Below are 20,584 nucleotides of genomic sequence, written 5' to 3'. Positions count from 1 at the left end.
AGAAAGTGCTGTTTTCCCTCTAGAACTTCTAGTTCTCACGGCATCTTCTGTTGCTGTAAAATTATATTCATTAACGAAGCCCCGGGGAAGGTTGCCTTCACGGAATGGCAGCTGAAGTAATGCTGCAGAATGAGAGTAAAATTGATCCAAAGGCTTGCACAATCCCAAGGCCTCGAAAAGCTGAGAAATTAAGCAGTGAGGCTGGTTGGGCCACGGGCCATGGTGCAGAGTCCCCCCAGAGCACCTCCCCAGGTGCCTGGCCCACTGCTCAAGGCTTCTTGCTTCATTCAGCCACCTGACCTCCAAGCAGAGCTGGGCTCTCCCCTGACAAGCCTTCAAAGTCAAAATAAGAAAAAGTGCAAGTCAATGAAGGGTCTCATCTTGCTATTCTGCTGAAACACTGAAAGCAGGAACTTTTTTTATTTAGCAAACATCGTGGAATCCTGTGGGTCTGGCACGGCAATCATGTGGATGGAAGAAAATAAACGTATGCAAATAGTAAGTATGGGCTCCATCATGGAAGGCTAGCACGGTCAACAGGTAAACAGAGCCTTAGTCATGGAGATGGAGAGCAGGTGACCCTGTAGCATAGAGACTGTTAGTGACAGAATCCCATTCCCAGGCTGGAAGTGGACAAGAAAATTGAAACTCTGTGGGCCCTTCCTCCTTCCGATCCCTCCTCAGTGTGTTCCTGCAGCCTCACGATGACGCAGCCTTCTGGTCCACCGCAGAAGTGGGGTTGGAAAACACCATCTGACTGGTTCTGCTGTTTTCAGGTCCCCCAGGAACTCACATGCTTACAGCTCCTTCCAGGCCCTGAAGAGCCTCACCCATGCTCACATACATCCTCTGTAATGACATATTGCTTAAATGGAAATGGAAGCTGATCCAGTGCCCCAAGTGTGTCTATTAATCAGACTAAACATTCACATTTGGAGGTTGAACTTTTCCATCTCTTAAACCGTAAGATTTCACGGGCTGGGCAGAGAGAACGCCCACAGGCCTGCCCCAGAGAAGTTAACACAAATGCACCGTCAGAGGTCACCCTGAAAGGCTTTCCTCAAATAACTAGTGTCTTCTTTTAGCTTTCTTCTCTCCAGAAATGTGTTCAAAACTTGCCGAAGTCACTTTTTTTATGACTAGTATAGAAATAAAACCTCATCTGTGCGATTTAACTAGTTCAAATGGCTTTTGTCTTGTTTTGTTTTGTTTAGCTCTGAACAAGAAATCTTCCTGAGTTTTTTGCAGTAATAATGCACTGTGTTACTGTACAATGACCAAAAACGGTCTCGATATATATAAACCTCAAAAATATCATATCCCAGAAAAAAAAATATATATCATAAAAAGAAGAGTTCTCACCCTGTTACAACAATGCAGGACTTTTGCCAACCTGTCAGAATATAGGTAAGAAAATTACGGACCATATTTTCACACTGACCGAGAAATACAATGGACCTGCTCCTGACAAGTACCATAAAAACGTCCTGTCCCTCAAGAATGGAGCTGCTTCACCTGTGTTTCTTGGTCTCTCCCTGATGGCTCCTGGCAGGATGCCCAATACCCACCAACACCTAATAAATATTCACTGACGATGACAATTTATATCTGCCCTGGAGACTGGTCAATATCCCTGCCTGTCTGTGGCACTGGCCTTGAGCCACCCAAATCCCAAATGCAAGCAGCAGGTGGCTTGGGAAGCCACAAAATGAGTGTGTGAAGCCACGGTGCTGGACCCCACCCTTTCCAAAACCAGCACAGCCAGCTAGCCAGTGATGAACCGCTTGGAGGAAGACTCCCCACCAGCTTTTACCCCGGATGATGGCACTTCGATCTGCTAGGGCATTTAATCAGAATCTCAGAGGCAGGGAAATTACTGATGGTATTTCACAATGCAAAGATGGAAACCTAGAATCTTTTATATTTAAAGCATTCTATTGGGGAATTTTGATAAGCGCATATAATCTCTGATTTTTAAATATTTCAGATATGAGAACAGTGTCAAATAAATTCAGCAGTTCTCACAGAAAGCTAAACTCTTATTTTTTATAAGCAGATTGTTTTGTTGGAGACTATTATAGTAATTTACTTTCCCTTTAGAAAGCTCCCCTGTTTATGGATGTTAGCTAGCTCCATTAGCACAAAAGGTTGCCTGAATTTTTCTAGAAAAGGTAAAAACATCCTGTTAATAGTTTTAAACTCTTTAACAACACAACAACAAAGCCCTAAACCTCTCTCTTCAGCGGTGTCCTAATGAAATCGAACTGGAAAATGCTAAAGCTACAGAAATCCCAGGCTTTGAGTTGTTTTTTTTTTTTTAATTACCATTTTCCCCTTGCACTGAGGCATTAATCCTTCAAGAATAGAAAGCAGACTTGCCAATAACCCAGCAGAGAAGGGGCATGAGAGTAAGAGAAGGAAGGAAGCTCCTAAGTGTGGGAGTGCTCCCTCTCTCCCTCCCCTCAGAAGCCACTACTGAACCCTTCCAGAGGGCAGCCCAGCCTCCTGCCCTGCAACTGGAAGGCGGCCCAGAGCAGCATTGGTATTCAAATTAGGCTGCCAATCTCAGCCTGGCACAGCTCTTGCTGGCCTGTCAGTACAAGGCTTGAAGAAAAGGTACCAGATCTCAGATCCGGGGAGATCCAGCCAGGTTTCAAACCCGCCTGGAATACATGTCATCAGTCTGTAAAGCAAGCCGCCCTCAAGTGGGGAGCATTTTCTTCTCCATGGTCTTTGGTCTTTGTTTTTATTAAAACGAAAATAACCAGAAGACAATGCATCTCCAACAGAGATTTAGAAAGAAAGAGGAAGGGGCTCCACGGAGTCAAGCCACTCATTCAGCTAAACACGGGTTTCCATGGGAACAGGAGCTGCTTTGTGTGGCTGGAGCAGCTCCCCTCCCCTCCAGCCCGTGGACCGGGGCCACCGCCCCATGAATGTACTCATGTGGCCAACTTTTCTTCTGTCTCATTCACTCTCCCTGGCCCCGTCGGGCCCGGGCAGCAACGCTCACCGCCAAAGAAGAGAAAAAGAAAAGGAGAACCCATAGCATCTGGGCTGAATTAAATCACGAAGCACAAAAGTAGCCCGGGCGACCGGGAGCGGGCATTCTGTGCAAAGGCCCACAGCCCGCGCGCTGTTTCTGGTCTCACTTCGTATCACTTCCTCAGGCAGGTCGTGACCACTTCTGAACTCACTTCCTGTACAACACACACAGGACGTATCCGCTTAGAAGCCAGGCCTCACGAGCATGAGGTGTTGTGGACACACAGGATAGTACAGAAAAGTAGTAATGGTGATGCCTTTTATGGAAAATGGTTAGAGAAGCATGATTTAAAACGAACTTCACTCAGTAATTTTTTTTTAAATGTTGATATAGTCTGTGTGAGTGTATGAGAGAGAGAGAAACTCTTAGACGGTCACCCACCTTGATGAGGCAGGTGGCCCAGGGCTCAAAGACCTGTGAGCCCAAGTAAATCGCAAGGTTCATCTTCTCTATTTGACGGGGTGTCTTTAATTTGGGACCTTTTTCTAATTCATTTGAACTTTAAATTAGAAAAGGGAGATATTTATGAATCTATTACTCAGAGGCTGCCATGCAAAAACATTTTAGCACATAAATCCTCATCATCTTACTAAGTGTCAGGACTTTTTTTTTTTATTAAAGGAAAGACATATTTCTTAACATTGTTCATAAATCACCACCAAGATATTTAGTGCTACAGGTTCCTCGGGCTTTCAAAGACACTCTTTTCTTTAAAAAGCTTTACAGAATGCTTCAAAGTCTACCCCTGGCAAAACCCCAAAGTTATTCACAGGAAAGCTTTCAGATTCAAAGACGTTTGCATTTTGTTTGTAAGTATTTATTTAGGAAATCTGCAATTCATTTTCTTTTGCAAAGATGAAATGCCAATTTTCATCATTTAGATTCAAACTTGTAAAAAATAAAAAGACAAGTTTAACCTATTTATGTATAACCCAGTTGCAGTCTTACAGTTTTGAACTGTATCTCGAGATATATGGCATGAAAAGTTATTAAAGATTGAGGGCCACTTCAAGCCTTAGTGAATCAGAAATACGAGTTTTCCATAAAGGCCAGGACCCATCTTTAAATCCATCTTTTCCCCCACTCACCCTCCTCATGGATGTAATATCTCTTTATCACAGAGATGTTAGGACATCAGCAATCTGTAAGGATTTTACATTCTCACAGCTGGCCTCTTCTGTTCTCTCCCACAGAACCTCGTGGGAGTCTCTGAAAACATTATTTCTCAAAATGTTAAGCAGACTGAAAATCCTGAGCAGGCCCCTTTACTTTCCAGGGTCACAGGAACAAGTCTGCTCTTTTCCTTTTTCTATCTTATTCTTTCCTTCTCTTTTCTTTGTTTTTTTAATCCTCTTCTTTTCTTACCTATCTTTTCCCACCACCTCTTCTGTTTTCTCTTCTGTTTTCTCTTCTCTTCTCTTCTCTTCTCTTCTCTTCTCTGCTCTGCTCTCTTCCTTCTCTCCCTAAGAACCTTCCCAGAATGAAGCATTCAGGATGCCCTGAAGTTCAGGGACTCCTTTCTCAATAATTAGAGCTTTTGCTTTTCTCCCACATTCCTGGGAAATTAATAATCGCATGCATTATTCTTCAAACCTCAGTATTTTTCATGTCCCCAGTCGAGAATGCAGAAGGCAACATCACCCACCTGCTCGGCTTACCTCAGACTCCACTGGACTTTGTTCCTACACAAGAGAAATAGGCATGGCTGGTATGCCTGAATGGAAATCCCATTCTAGTGCAGGGAGGCAGGTTAACAAAGAATTAACGGGGTAATTGTTAGAGCGCAGGTGTGTTAAGTCAGTGTTTTTCTACAGGGGCCTGGGGAAGAGTGACCACCCTTTCCGCCTTCCAGTGCCAGGGAAAAAAAGCATCTCCTAATTAGACTGCCTTGGTGTTCAGCCTCCCCCATCCTTCCCTCCCTCCCCCCAAGGTACCATCCTTCCCTGTTCTGGAACCCCTTCTACTTCTTTTAATTTTTTTAAGACTTATTTATTTGAGAGAGGGAGACAGAGAGAGTGGGGGGGAGGGTCAGAGGGAGGGAGAGAATCTTCAAGCAGACTCCCCGTGGAGCCCAACATTGGGGCAAGGGGGTGTGTTCCATCTCATGACCCATGAGATCAGGACCTGAGCCGAACCCCACACTCAACCTACTGAGCCACCCAGGTGCCCCTCCTGCCCCTTCTTTGTGCTGGCTCTGCGGCCTCTGCCTTGAACATGGGTAGGTCTCCAAAAATCTGGAAATGTTTCCTCCAGGCTTGACGGCATCCTCTGTTCACCTTCTCTAGTCACACACCATACAATCACCCCACAGAGAGGTCAGAGCTACGAGGCAATAGCAGGCTCGCAGGGTCTTGGAGTGGGAAGGGACTTGGCCACGTCTCTCCTTTGCTCAGGGAGGAAATCAGCAGCCAGTGTCTGCCATTCCTCTATCAAGCCCTCCTTTCTATCTCCAGCCTCTGAGGTCTAGCTCCCGCTCCCTCTAGTGCAGAAAGCCCACTTTCCAGAAGGCTCCACAGGCAGACAGAGTTGCTTTGGCCTCTTTATTCTGCTGCTCCCCTCTGTCTGTGCTCAACGCCCTGCTCTGGTGTTTGCACACCACTCAGCCTCCTGTTGTTTCTCCCCCCCGTCGGACCTCATCCTCTTTTCCTAAATCCAGATCCTCTTCCTTATTTCTTCCTTAGTTTCCCTCTGCCCTCACCTCTCCCCATTTAAATTCAACTCCAATTGCAAATCAGTTAGCATGTCTTGCCTTTTCTTAAGCATCTACAACTTCCCTTCCATTACACGCCAATTGTTGCTTCTGTACATCAGACCTGGATTGTTACAACGTACAGGGGAATTCTAAATCCAAAAGCTCGTTTGGGTTCCAAGTAAGAAACAGACTTGAAAACCACAAGAATATGTGGTCCTTGGGCATAGAGACTATCTAATTCAACTCTGAATTTCCAGGGATGCTTAGCACCTCATAGATCCACAAGAAATCCGTGGAAATTCTAGGTTTGGTAGACTCTAAAAAAGAGCATCCATTCATTCAAAAACATCCACCATATCACTACTAAGCAGCAGAAACACAGTGATAAAAGAGAGACATGGGGTTCTCTGCATTTCTGGAACACCTAGTGAAGGCAAAGAAGTCGAGCCAATAATCGTTAAAGTGATTAATTACAACTAAAATACGAGGAAAAAGCACAGGGCGCAGTGCCCACCTGGGGTGCTAGAGCATGAAAAAGCTGATTGGGAAGGGTGAGAAGGACCCGGAATGTCCTGAAGGAAGATGGAGTGAACGGGAACGCTGGGCAGCACATGTGGTCCTGGGCAGCAGGAACTGAGGGACTGAAGATGGCTGGTAAGGCTGGAGGGGCAGGAGAAAGAGAAGCAGTGGTACGGGAAGGGATGTAGGTCCTTCGGGGCCATGATGTCCACAGCAAGAATACTGGGCTTCATCTTGACCAAAGAGATGCCATTAGACACAAATCACAGATGGCACTTTTAGAGCTTCTCCTCATCTCTCTATACAGTATCTCTATACGTGTTTTCACCACGTTAAAATCTTTGGATAGAAGGTTGGGATGCAAGTCGTTGAAATAAGAAAACATTTTGCCTTCTCGTCGATGGAATAGGCATACCAGCAATAGGACAAGTTCAAGTCACTATCTCAGATGGTCACTCAGTGCCAGGGGAGAAGGGAGAGAGGACTAGGATTCCACATGTCACCACATGACAAGACATAAATAGCCAAAGATGACAAGATCGTCTGTCTTTGGAAACATTCAGCTCCAGCAGCTTCAGGCACGTGGTGGGACAGGATGACCTTAGCCCTGAGAGAAACTTGTCCTGTAGGACCTTGGGGAAATAGGCCTTTCAACGGAGAGCTCCTTAAAATTTTGTAAACATCTTCTAATCGGTATGGCAGCAAAACTTCTTGAGCAAGTAGCCCCCAGAGCTTTCTGACAATACGTTGTATCCAGTGAACTCTCAGGAGATGAGCTGGGAACTTTCTGGAATGCAGCCATCACTTTGTGACCATGACCTCAAAAATAGATGCAATTTTACAAAGAAGAAAATTTATCCTTTATGCCTAACTTCTGCACTCACCGTCCACAAATTGGTAAATAAAAGATGACAAGACTTTATTTTGACCTTTTCACTGAAGTAATTTGAGCTTGTGTTGGTTTTTTTTCCGTTTTGTTTAGTTTTTCTTTAAGATTATTTATTTATTTATTTATTTATTTATTTATTTGTGAGAGAGCAAGAGAGCACAGAGGGAGAGGGAGAGGGAAAAGCAAACTCCCTGACAAGCGAAGAGCCCAATGCGGGGCTCAATCCCAGGACCCCAGGATCATGACCTGAGCCTAAGGCAGACGCTTAACTGACTGAGCCACCCAGGTGCCCCAAGGTTATTCTGTTTTTGTAAACTCCCAAAGCACAGCTACTGCTATTCTAATATTGGTTCTTAATGATCGAAGGCAACCTTACCCATTAATTGTATCACCAAAACTTCCTCTCTTTCTGACATCCTCTTTTGGTTTGATTGTCCCCAGGATAGGTTCTTCATCATTTAATCAACCAGAATTAGCAAGTTAAGTGTAGTCATTAAAATTCATGTTTATTAATAATAATGTAACAAAAAAGGATTCCTGATAAGTTTGACTTGCAGGTCGTCAAGTTAAATGAGCATGCTTCAAAAATGTTTACAACTGTATTCACTTACCTTATTTGACCACTCATTTATTCAACTGGGCTGAGAGACCTGTATTCTGAGATCGTTTGTAAATTTCAAATATTATTACTCCATTTTAATTTAATTGAGATAATCTTTTAAAAGTTATCAATGTACATGCTTGTTAGGATATGGGTTTAGCTGCTCTTACAGGAACCAAAAATGACAGCACCTAAATTAGATGGAAATGTATTTCTCTCTCATATAATTGTGTGATGAAAATGACCAGGTTGGAAGGGCAGCTCATTCTTCTATCTTGTTTCTCTGTCCTTAAGGTGTTACACTTAGCTACATCTGAAGTGGGCTGACACCACACTTGTGTTGCAGGGCTCAGAATGGAAGAAGAGGAAAGAAAGACAGATCCCATCCATTCTTTTAAGAGCATAGTCTGGAAGTTTTACACATCACTGCGCATACTCTGTTAGCCAGGACTTAGCCTTATGGCCAAAATTAGCTGCGAAGGAATCTTGGAAATGTGGTCTAGTTTGGCAGCAATGTGCCTGGCTAAAAATTCTATTACTAATGCAAGATAAGAAGGTTGGATTTGGAGGGTAGAACTAGTAATCTGTACAATTTTTTGTTCGGTTTTGCTTTTCAATTTCAGACAGCAAAATAAGATTTTGCAGCAAGATAATGAACTCAAGAGCAAAATACTGTTGAGAGAGAAACGATATAATACTTTATCTCCTTCTTGAGCAAATCAAGAACCAGGCCTTGAGGACCTTCATCAAATCAATCTCTCCTAGAATAGAGCAGGTTACCCTTTCGGTTAGGAGGATGAGACCTGTCCTTCTACTACTAGTAGAAAATTATATAAGGCAAGAAAAAGAAAAGGCTGATACTTTCACAGTTTAGGACATGGTGAGGGACACAGAGAGTACAGAGTGAAAGGTATGACTGTCCAGGCTGTTTCCTGAAAGAAAGGGGAGCTTCAGGAAACCATGTGTAACACAGGGAGCAGGGGGAGGCTCATGCCACCACCCCCATGCCCCGACTTTCCCCGCTGGGGCTCTGGGAAAAGGTTTTCTTACAGACTTCGGTGTGTCAGCCTGACGTCATTGGAGCAATATGATTTCAGAGAGAAGCCTTGAGTTAAGCTCTCTGGGTTACCCTTAGCTGCTTTATGTTATGAGTACTGAGTTGAGAGTCCGCAGATATGCCATGTGGCCTGCGAAGGCTGGGCCAGGTGACCCACACAGTATCTGAGGGCACAGGTTGGGCCAAAGGAAGGAAGTAGCCAAGACACAGGAAGCCAAGTTGAGGCTGAGTAAACCAGCTCTGTCCATGCCAAAAGAAAGACCACCAGAGTGTATTTATATTCTTTTGAAATCTCTTGGAAAGAAAATACAATTAGAATCTTCCCCCAGACTTTCTCCCAACTGTGCAAGAGAAAAGAGATTTTAAAACAAACAAACAAATAAATGAAACCCTTGTTCTGAAGAAGGTATACTGTAGTTTCCTATAATACATTATACACACCAAGCCTGAACTCTTGCCAAACGTTTATGAAGAAAAGACAGGAAAGATTCCACCCATCTTCTGGTGAAACTCTTTCCTTGCCTGACCAAAAAGAAACAGAAAACCAGAAGAAGAAGTCTTAAAACAAATGCAATTATAAACAACATATTTTTCAAATGTGACTGGTCCTCAAATCATAATTATTAAGCACTTGCGTACCCTCTAGCGTTTCTTTCCACAAAGGTCCCTTACTTTCCAGTGCACACAGATAAATTCCAACTGAAAGTATGCACAACCCCCGTGTTTGTCTTTTCTGCAGTAGAGATGAAATCTTACGGGTAAGGAACCCATTCCACCACTTTCTTCCTTCCCAACTGCATCTTGATTCTCCCTACTTCTCGGCAAACAGCTCAAGTCTCACGCCTCCAGACAAAAACCATCTTTCCCCTGATCCTGCCACATCCAGGAAGGAATAACTAATCTTCCTCTCTCTTCTCACACTCAGGCTTATTGAATAGTCTATCCTGGCTTTTTCAGACTACCACTCCAGGCTTCTATCCCATCTCAACACACATGGGTTAATCCCTTGGAGGACAGTCCTCATCTCTCTGTTTAAAGCTCTTTCAAGATTTTCCTTGATGATTTCCCAATAAACAGCATTAACAGCCCCTTTGAAGATATCATCCTCCTTAAACTTAGTAGCATTGAATACAACTAACCAATCCTCTTTCTGGAGATTCGCTGTCTTTGACGGCACTAACCTCTATTTTCTTAGCTCTTCTCCAGTCTTTCCAGATCTTCTTCCTCCTGGTCCTTCCTTCCTCCACAGAGGTTCTGCAGGGACCCATCTTTAATGCTTTTTCCTTATCTCTCTGTACGCTGCCACTTCTATGACTCATCGAGTACATGTACAAGTCTCCCTAGGTCCTAGACTCTAGGGTATGTACCCAGAAAGGACGTTGTGGATCACAGGGTATGGGTGTACGCAGTATTACTACTTTTGCTGAATTGTCCTCCAAAGTGATGCCACCATTGACGTTCTCATCAACAGGGTGTGAGGGTGTCTTCCCTCTGCATTTGTACCCCACACCAACCATGATCAGGGTGGGGATACCTAATCACATCTCATTGTTACTTTAATCTGTAGAAAATCAAATGGTTGAACGTTCTTCCATATTTTATTGACCATTTAGGGTTTCTCTTTGTAAATTTCCTGTTTATATGGCTTGCTTAATTTTTACTTATTTCACTTACCTTTTTTATTGAATTGTTGAATTTTGTAATATATTCTGGATAATAATCCTCTGTAGGATCTCTGCATTTGCAAATATCTTCCTCCAGTCTTTCCAATTGTTTAAAACCATCTCTCATTGTAGAGAAGTCTTCATTTTTATTTATGTATTTATTTTTAAGATTTTATTTATTTGACACAGAGAGAGAGAGAGAGCGAAAGCAGGAACACAAGCAGGGGGAGTGGGAGAGGGAGAAGCAGGCTTCCTGCTGAGCAGGGAGCCCGATGTGGGACTCGATCCCAGGACCCTGGGATCATGACCTGAGCTGAAGGCAAACGCTTAACAACGGAGCCACCCAGGCGTCCGAAGTCTTCATTTTTAATATTGTCCATTTATCAGTCTTTCCCTGTAAGTTTGTGCTTTGCATACCATATTTAGGAAATGTTTTCTATAAGATCAGGAATATATTTTCATACGATCTTCTAAAAGTTTTGCTGTTCAGCACCTTTAGTTGATTTTTGGTGCACAGAGTGAGGTACAAACATAATCTCGATTTTTGAAATTTAATAGTACCAACAATGACTACTTATTGTTCATTAGTGAGTTCTACCCTTTCCCCACTGATTTATAATGCCGTTTCTCAGTTTTTGCTCTTGTGTGTGTCTGCTTGTGGACCCTTCACTCTACTCCACTCTACTATTCTATCCCTTCCCTAGACATCACAGCATCTCTCTGAGAACTGTTCATACCGGAGTCTTTCCTTTAGGTGCACGTCTTCAGTGGGAATCTATCTGAGGGACTCCTGTGTGACCTTGGGTGAGGGCATATAACTACAGGTCTCGTGTGTTTAATTTTACAGATGCCCTGAAAGTACTGTGAGCCTAGGATGACTTTTTACATCATTGTTTGGCTTGGGGGCTCCTGCACTATATAGATAGAATACATTGCAACCCCAAAAATAGTATGAGGCCACTCCTGTGGTAAAACCTTAGAAGAGATTGCTTTATTCTATGCAGAACTCACAACAAGAAACATAAGGTCCTGAGTGGTCTCCTCCCTTGCAGCTACATTTTAAAAACTAGAATCTTCCACCAACAGTATAGGCATTTGAGTGTCTCAGTGTTACATGAATGGTCCCACTCCATTCATAGGAGCTTGGTGCGTTGTGAGCCCAACTCGGCCATCAAAATAGTTTGTATATTTTATATATAATCAAGGTTGCCTAGGTGATTCTTGAAGGGGGAATTTTGGACTACTTAGTCCAAAACATCACTGATATGAAAGTGAAGTGCATGGAGTGACCACTAAGTCTGTAACTTGAGCCACACACAGCCTCTGCATCCCCATATCATGTAACTTCAGCAATGTGACCCACAAATGGCTCGAAATCAATAGAACTTCTCATTCCCTTCCAAAATAAACTCTATTAACGACATCACCATCATTTTATACTCATAGATTCGAAACGTCAATCTTGGTGCGTGTGATTCTATTTAACTTTTACTTCGAGAAAGTGGAAAAAATCACGATCTTTATGTCTTCCTTCCTTACCTCCAAAATCCAATAAATGGTGAAGTTTTGCTCAACTGACCCCTGAAATACCTGATGTCATTGTTTTCTCTCCAGCTGCAACGCAATCTCTCTGAGTCTCCGTGCCTCTGTCCAGACCACTGCCGTAGGCTCCCCTTCAAGGCACGCCCATCTTCTAGTCATCTCGCGCTGAATCTTCCTGAAGTGGAGGTTAGCTTCTGTCCTTACTCTATCCTCAAAACGTGAAATGTCTCTATGGTTTGTGGAATAAAATTCAAACTGACCACCCTAGAATGGAAAGCCCTCCGCAATCTGATTCCAACCTGACTCGGAGTCTGATGTCCCAAAGTCCCCTTCTCACCTTAACTGCCTCTACACACAAAATAAACTTCCCACATCCGTTCTTCCCATGGTGGGGAGAGAAGAGGATGAACAACTCTGGAGGATGAGATTTGGGATTCAAATTCTGGCTTCAACCCTGACACGTAATTTGGACAAAACTTTTTTTCTATCTAAGCCTCATCAGGACATATTTGAAGATATGGAAGATACGATTTGCTGATGGATCAAATTTGGAGTGTAAAGAAAAAGAGGAGTCAAAAATCATGCTAAGGATTATGGCCTGAGCTGTGGGAAGGACGGGTCATGACTGAGTGGCATGAGGAGCACTGTGGGGGCAGGAGGAAGGGCAAGGTTAGGAGTTTGGTTCTGAACAAGTGAAATCTCAATGTCTACTGATGCACATTGTTCAAGACCCAGCTTAGATATGATCGCCTTTGGGTAGTGGCCACAAATTCTGCCTTTAACCATGGTCCCCATCTCTACTTTCCCCGGCTCTGCTTTCTACCTTGCTTTCTAGTCAGTGTGTCTGTCTCTCTTCCCCTCCTACACATCACCCTTGCTAATAAGAGGATTCACATCTGAATCACCTCTCCCCCCACCCCAACTCGTAGGAGACTACGTTACACACAGTGGAAGCTCAAAAATATTTCTGAATGAAAACTGAAATGTATATGAAACTGCCCAAATATCAATAAAACACATCAAACCAGTGAGAAAAGCCATCCTCACAGACTCCTATAGTCCAACAACAAGCAGAGCCTCTTTATCACAGGCTCTTAAAAGTTCCTTCCAGAGAGAGCTCTTCTAAACCTGCTTACCATTTTCCATCATCTCATATGAGAATCTCTGATTATAGATAGCTATAGGTCAGCAATCCTTTTCCGAACTTAGTGCTAAATACACATTGATAGAAACCTATGTCTGCTCTTCATTCGTATAACAGAGGCAACACATTTACCAAGCAATTAAAGATAAGAGAATGAATTGGGAAAAAGAAAAATCACTGCAGAGGTCTAAGCCTGGCCTTTCTAGCAGCATGTAACTATGTGACGGGTCCAGGGAAATATTGGGCACCCCGTGCAGAAAACCTTCAGTCCGTCATCTCAAAATCCTCTACCACATCCATGCTTCTGCAGAAAAATATTTCATTAGTGAAAAGTCTGGCATTCCCTTTCTGAGCTCCTGTGAGTCTTTGTATTGACTGACACTCTCAGGAAAGAAAAACAGTTCGAATAGGCAAGAGACGGGGTCCCTGAACTGAGCGTCTCATGTCTGGGGCGGGGCAGGGGGGTGGGGCTGTTCCGTGGTGAGGGAGGAACACGTCTCAAACATCTGACCTGCATTGGAACAAGGCATGCTGGCTCCTCTCAGACATGAGGGGCATGTGTTCATTGTTGTCTGTTTGCTTAATTGATTGATTATTTAAAGTTTTGTGGAAAATTGCAAGAACAGAGCTATAGTTCTGTTATAATCTCAGCTGATTTGGGGATGCCCTGGGGAAATTCTTAAAAGTGCAGGTGTCTCTGGGCCCCACCTCAGACCTACTGGACTGGGGTCACTGGGAGAAGGAGCCAGGCATGGAGTTACAGCAGCTCTGCAGGTGAATGAAAGGCTCCTCTGTGGAGGTCTGAGCTAAGGCGCCCGGTCAGGTGGGCCCACATCTGAATCCAGCTCAGCCACTTAATAGCTGGCTGGCCTACAACAGGGCACCGAGCCTCTCAGAATCAACTTTTTCATCTGCACCACAAGGATTATAATGTCGAAAATGCTGTCCTAGAGATCAGAAATAATGCACAAGGAGGATTAGTACTGCACAGGACAGTCACTGCTCAATATTGGTAGCACTCTATAAAGCTTTTATCGTAGCTTTAATTATTGGTCATCTGCAAATCTATTTTTATGACAGAGCCCTACATGAAGAGCTTCTGCCCATCTTTGGATCCTGTTCCATACCTCCCTCTGCCTTGGCCCAAGTGCTCCAGCTGGGCTGGCCTGCCTTCTCCAGCTCAAACACAACAAACTAGTTCCCCGCCCCGTGGTCTTAGCTGCAGCTCTCGCCTGTTCTGCTGCTGGCTGCTTCTTTCACATTTCACGTTGCATGCATCTTCTCTCATCCTCTCTTTCCCATGCCGCACGGCCAGAAGTGGCCACCAATGCACCTTCCACCACATTCCGGACACCTTGCATTCTCCTACAGCTTCTCTGATGGCTTAAGATTTGTATTATATTGATTTATTTCTTTACTGATTTCTTTACTCTTTCCCCACTGGGCCCTTGTCTGTCTTATCCTCTGCTCTCCCTCGATCCCTAAGGCAATAGTAGAGTCGGTACTCAATGAGCACTTGCTAACCAAATGAGCAACCTTGAAAATCAAATGTTACTCAAGCACAATCAATTCATAGAGTCCGTTCGTTGACTCATCCCTCAAATTCTGATCATAAACCAAGACCCCTATGAGAAACTCCAAGCATAGGGAATCCCTCCCTTACTGCCAACAGCAGTAAGCCCCGAGTTCAGGAAAGGCTAACAGCCATAAAAGGAAGAAGTGCAAGGATAAAGCTTCCTTAATTTTCTTCCTTCCTCTTCAGTTTCCCTGTAACATCTTTCCTCTCCCACTGCCACCAATTGTTTTATAAAATAGAGCAATGCTGAAGGGTCCAAAGATGATGTAATGGTGCCCACTGCCATAGCGGCTGTAACCAGGAAGAGAGGAAGGGACTAGGATGCTGTGGGCCCTCCAATGCCCATTGTCACCTAGCTTTCAGGGCTTGGGGTCTGGCTGATGGGAGCCAGTGGCAGCATGGTCAGCTGGCTTGCAGAGGGCTGGAACCCTTAAACAGGGCAGCTCCACACAGCTCCTGCAGAACAGCAGCAAGCCAGAAACCTTGACTCTCCGCCGTGTTCTTGACTCTGGATGGGGGCCCTTGAGATTCAAACTGCACTCAGTCTAGTGGAGCTAGGCATGCAAGAATAAGGATTGCCTCCAAAAAGCAACCTTTCTCTCCCATTTTCTTAGCTATACGTGGACATTTTGAGTAGATCAGATAAACACCAAAGCCCCTTACGTTCAGCAATCACATTTCCACTGGAGCACTGGGCAACCCGGGAAGGACTTGGAAGACTTGGGCTTGATAGGGGGTTGGGTTTTGGTTCAAAGGAGGCCTTTTCATCAACAGAAAAAACTTCAGCTCTGCATTGTGTATGATATAAAGCAACTGTATGCTTTCATTGTTTTAGGGTTTCTTTTTTAATTGGCTTTTTGTCAGCTTAATTCTTCAGACATGATTTTTTCTTAGTGGAAGTCAACCTTTCCTAATGAATTCTTTTTCTTCATTGATTGGCTTTTCTGGAAAGATTTTCTGTCTTTTCAACATGCTGTTTACCTATTTTTTTCTTTCATATTTTTTCTTTTATGTTTTTTTTTTCCTGGTTTATTATAACATTTTCTTTTCTCTTGAAAGGCTTTGTTAGTGTCTGGTTTTTGAAGCATTTCTGGGGCTTCTGAAAGAATAGACGACCATCACGAAGAATTTTGTATTTAATTATATACTTGTAGCAAGTGAGTGCATGAAAAATGTGGATTGAGGATCTTTCAGGAAGGGGAAGAATACCCAAATTTGTGCCATACGCATTACCTATTTCTTGCAAATGAGCTTTCTATGTCATTCTGTTTTGAGGGCTAGAGAGAAAGCTAACAGGATCTTGAATTCCACCATGGAAGAATGCTCCTTTCCAGGTAGTTTTTAGGAGAGAATTGGTTGGAAAAGTGGTGCCAGAGGGAAGACCAAAGGCAATGTGGACCACTGGCCCTAATGTGTATAATTGATCCTTGGGGAGCCTGGGCGGCTCAGTCGGTTGAGCGTCTGACCCTTGATTTCGGCTCAGGTCATGATCTCAAGGTCATGGGATCAAGCCCCGAGTCAGACTCCATGCTCAGCGGGCAGTCTGCTTGTCTCCCTCTCCCTCTGCTCTCTCTCTCTCTCTCTCAAATAAATAATTCTTTTAAAAAAATAACTGATCCTAATGTATACACCCAACTCCAAAAGCAAAGAAGCCACTCGCTACTAAACAAACCACAACAGGAGGAACAGGATCACAGAAGAAAACCCCCCACCCCCTTCCACTTAAGTGTCACTGTGGAAGATTCTGTCAGCCTGGTCCATAAACAAGTGAATAGTTTTCAGATTGCTTGAAATGAAGGACAAACAAGGTAAGCGGTTACCTTCTAGAGCTTACCAAGGCTTTTTAAAAATGGAAGTCAAGCCAAATCATGCCATGACCATGCAGAGGCAGATCTCTGGCCCCTGGGCCGGCCCGCGGTCTCCTGTGCTGCATTCAATGCATTGTAGGAAATCTCTGCCTTCCTAGCAAAGTCAGCTGCCCCTGGCACTGAGTGACTCAGCAGTCGTGGAAACTGCCAAGCAGGCAAGCTCTAAAGCTGAGTTTCCTACCAGCCCACAGTGGCCCACGGAGCTGGACAGAGGCAATCACAGGCCCAGAGCACCCTGCTTATTCCTAAAGGCATTCCAGCCCCGTTTTCTTTTTTCTTTTTCTTTTTTTTAAAGATTTTATTTATTTATTTGAGACAGAGAGCATGAGAGACAGAGAGCATGAGAGGGAGGAGGGTCAGAGGGAGAAGCAGACTCCCTGCCGAGCAGGGAGCCCCATGCGGGACTTGATCCCGGGACTCCAGGATCATGACCTTAGCCGAAGGCAGTCGCTTAACCAACTGAGCCACCCAGGTGCCCCATCCAGCCCCGTTTTCAAGAGAACACCCCCATGCACTCACAGCACACCCTCTGTGCTACCCCCCTTGCAATCTAGTCACAGCGAAGGGGGAATGCCCCATGTTTCCCCTTTGGGCCTGGAAGCACAGAAGTGTCCACTTCCTTTTAAGAGACAACTGCAGCATGTCAAATCTTCATGGCTCACTGTATCAAATCCCATTTCCAAAAGTAAAATACTCTCTACCTGCACTTTCTAGAGTTGATGAAAGCTGATATATTTGGCCTACAAGGACAACTCATGGAATGTGTCTTAAAAGACATATAATTGTGGTAAAATGCAACTGTGGCTCCCCCAAATTAAGCTAAGCTAGGTCCTTGCCACTGCAGATCAGCTAGGCTTCTAAGAGACTTTTTGATAGGAATAAAATAGGGAGGGTTTCTAGAGTGCAGTATGAAACATTATTCCTAGGGAAAAGATGTTTTGTTTTCCATATCTCATTTAGGCATTGTTGGAATCTCTTAATTGGCAAAAGCTCATGTCAAATAAAGCAAATTAAGCATTTAATTCAATTCAACTCAGCAAACAACTCTTGGGCACCTACTTTATCTCAGGTTCTGGGATAGGCTGTTTACACCCATTACCAAATCTTCCATAGACAGAGGTTGTGAACACTGTCCTGATTTTGCACATAAAAGGACAGAGGCTCAGAGAGGCTAATAACTTGCCCAAAGTCACACAGCCATTATGTGGATCAGCTGGGGTTTGGCTCCTGTGCTGTGGGAGGCCCTTAACCATGATGGCTCTGGGACATCACCCTTCCCCCCGCAAGAACTCAGAACGAGCATAAAGAAAGGAGGACAGAAAACTCTTTAAGTAAATAAAGTGTTTGCTGTAAGTTCAATGACAGAAATCCACGTCAAGTGATGTGAAAGCATAAAGAAGGGGTGAATTAATATATTTTTTAAAACAATCTAGTTATTACACTCGGAAACATTTTGGCACTCCCCTGGGAAGGATGTTGCCTCTTTGCTCTGTTACTGGCATTTGTTTTTACTTCTCTTGGTGTTCTGGAAAGGAAAAGAAACAGAGCTCATGCAATGGATTAGCTGAGGCCACCTGAAAGGCATTTGAAGGCAGCCTAGCTTCATGCAATCCATGCCTCCATGGGGCCATTTGAGAGTTTTAACTGCCACATAAATGTACATAATTCACCCGTGGGAAAGAAGAGCCATAATGAAGCATTCAGAGAACCTTCACTATAAATGCATAAAATTATCCATCTGCTCAAGACTCAGAGATGCCTAAGCTCCGTTTTTAAAAATAAAACAGTGGTGCAAAGTTTGTTTTGAAGTAATGTTGAGCCTCTTACCGTCAAACTGTTAATGACATTATTTCTCTCTCTCTCTTTTTTTTTTTAATACCTTACAGGAACAGCTCCCAAAGCAGTCAATGGTCTGACAGTAAAGCGTGATGGGGCATGTAACAATTATGTAACAGCTGCATAGACATAACAGATATAATTTAGTATCTTCTACTACCCTAGGATATAATAAAAATAACACTTAAATATATATCAATAAAGCTGATAGAGCAACATCAGAAAGGTAAGTTTCAAGGTCTTTTTCACAATCGTGCCCCTGATAAGCATTAAGAAAGGAGGAGGAGGAGGAGGAAGAGAAGCAGAGAAGACCTGTTCCACAGAGGCAGAAGCGAGAAAGACCACACAACAGCCAGGCTCGCACTGAACCCCCACGAGCCGCTGGGGGGTCCGGGCGGGCTCGTCCCACCTTGGCATGGGCACTTGAGAATTTCTGGATTTCTGGTCCATTTGGTCTCCCAATTTACACCTGCAAATAACTCTAATTCTGGCCCTTTGTTTTCTTTCCCAAATGAAGGATCATTTTTCTGCTTTGCCCCATTTCCATTTGAGACCTACTTTATTCCTTTTCTTTCATTTTCTCCACAGTAATCAGACTCCCTTGCTCAGACTCACCTCTTTTATCTAAGCAACCTGACTTTCTTCTCTCTCGGACTTGTTGTGATCAAGCCTGGAAGCCAAGATGTTGCATCTAATGTACAAGCTAATATTTTAGCCAGCTTTTACCAAGCTGCTGAAAATCAATGTGCCACAAAAACCACTCTTATAAATGAAGGCAAAACGGGCTCAACCTGGTCTACTCTTGTTTATGCTACACATAGAAGAGAGAGAGACAGAGAGAAAAATGCTCTGTTATTACTGATGCTTTTATTGATTTGTTATTATCTAGTGAGCCTTTTCTCAGCCATTTTTAAGATTATTTAGATAAATCATAAGATGCCAAGGAGCACAGAGCTCCTGAAAGAAGGAACATCTCTGAGTCATCCTTTACTTCCACTAAAAATGTAAATATTTCACAAAGGTTTTGAAATCTCAGTGGCCTGTCTTAAGAACCACCAGGCCTTGGACTTGTCACCTCCTCAGATCCAAACCAAGGAAGCAGAGAGAGTCCTGAACTGAGGGAGTCAGCATATTTATTAATGCAAACCACGGCGTGCATTTGAATGAGCTTAAGAGGAGCTGGAAATCATCTGTTTCAGAAGAAGTCGGTTTGAATGAGCTTTGTTATTTGTTATGTGTTAGACCAGGGGTTTTTCCACTTGAGGTAGAGGTGGGGGGCATGAGGCTGCAGGGCAGAACAGACCTTGGGACCTCAGAGTGGGCTCTGGAACGAAAGGGAAGACCCTGAGAGGACCCCAGGGCATGTTTAGGAGAAAAAAAAAAAAATCTCTTCCTATTCCCTAAGAAACCTGTGAATAAAGAGAGAGGCATTTTCCTGTGCCTGGTGATTTTGAAGTGAGAAAACAGTCTAAAACCTCCAGAAAGCTGGCTGGAATCGATTCGTATTCAGATGCGATGCCACTGAGCCCACTTTGGGTGGGAGCCCTACACTAGACATACAGGGAAAGGCTTTCTTTTCTTTTCTTTTTTTTAATGCTGGGAGCTGTTTGAGAGTTTGTGTTTTGTGGGTTCAGTAGCCCACCGACCCAGTCTTCTTAAACAGAGCTCTTAAGCGGACAGTGCATACACGGCCAGCTGAAAGCTGGACGCTACCACTTCACTTGTTCGCAGTTAGCACCTGGCAGTCAGGCAGGGGACGGCGGGAGAAACGGCTGATTCGTTAGGAAACGCAGGTGACCGACACCCACTACGCAGCCTAAGCGCAGGAGGGTGCCCTCGGCACGCATTAGACCACCGCGGGGGCCCCCACGCGGCGGGCGCAGCCCCACTAGCTCTGCGGTCGCTGTCTCTTGCTCAGTCCTTATCGAGGTGCGGCTCCGCTGGGCCCGGGCGCTTTTGCTTTCACGGATCCTTCACAAACTTTCTAAAATTACATTTTATGACTACATTGGTATAAAGACAGATATGTGAACATTGTATTAAAACATTTTCTTCAACTAAAAAGTTTATTTTTCTTTCTTCTGATTTTAAAAGGAATGGAGATTTTCTCATGGGTCCCTAAAGTAGGGCAGACAGTAGGCACTGTACCT

Source organism: Leptonychotes weddellii, chromosome 8 (assembly GCF_054177405.1).
Source record: "Leptonychotes weddellii isolate Sample4059 chromosome 8, ASM5417740v2, whole genome shotgun sequence".
Lineage (NCBI taxonomy): Eukaryota > Metazoa > Chordata > Mammalia > Carnivora > Phocidae > Leptonychotes > Leptonychotes weddellii.
The sequence above is the reverse complement of the archived record's forward strand: the minus strand, read 5'-3'. Positions refer to the sequence as shown.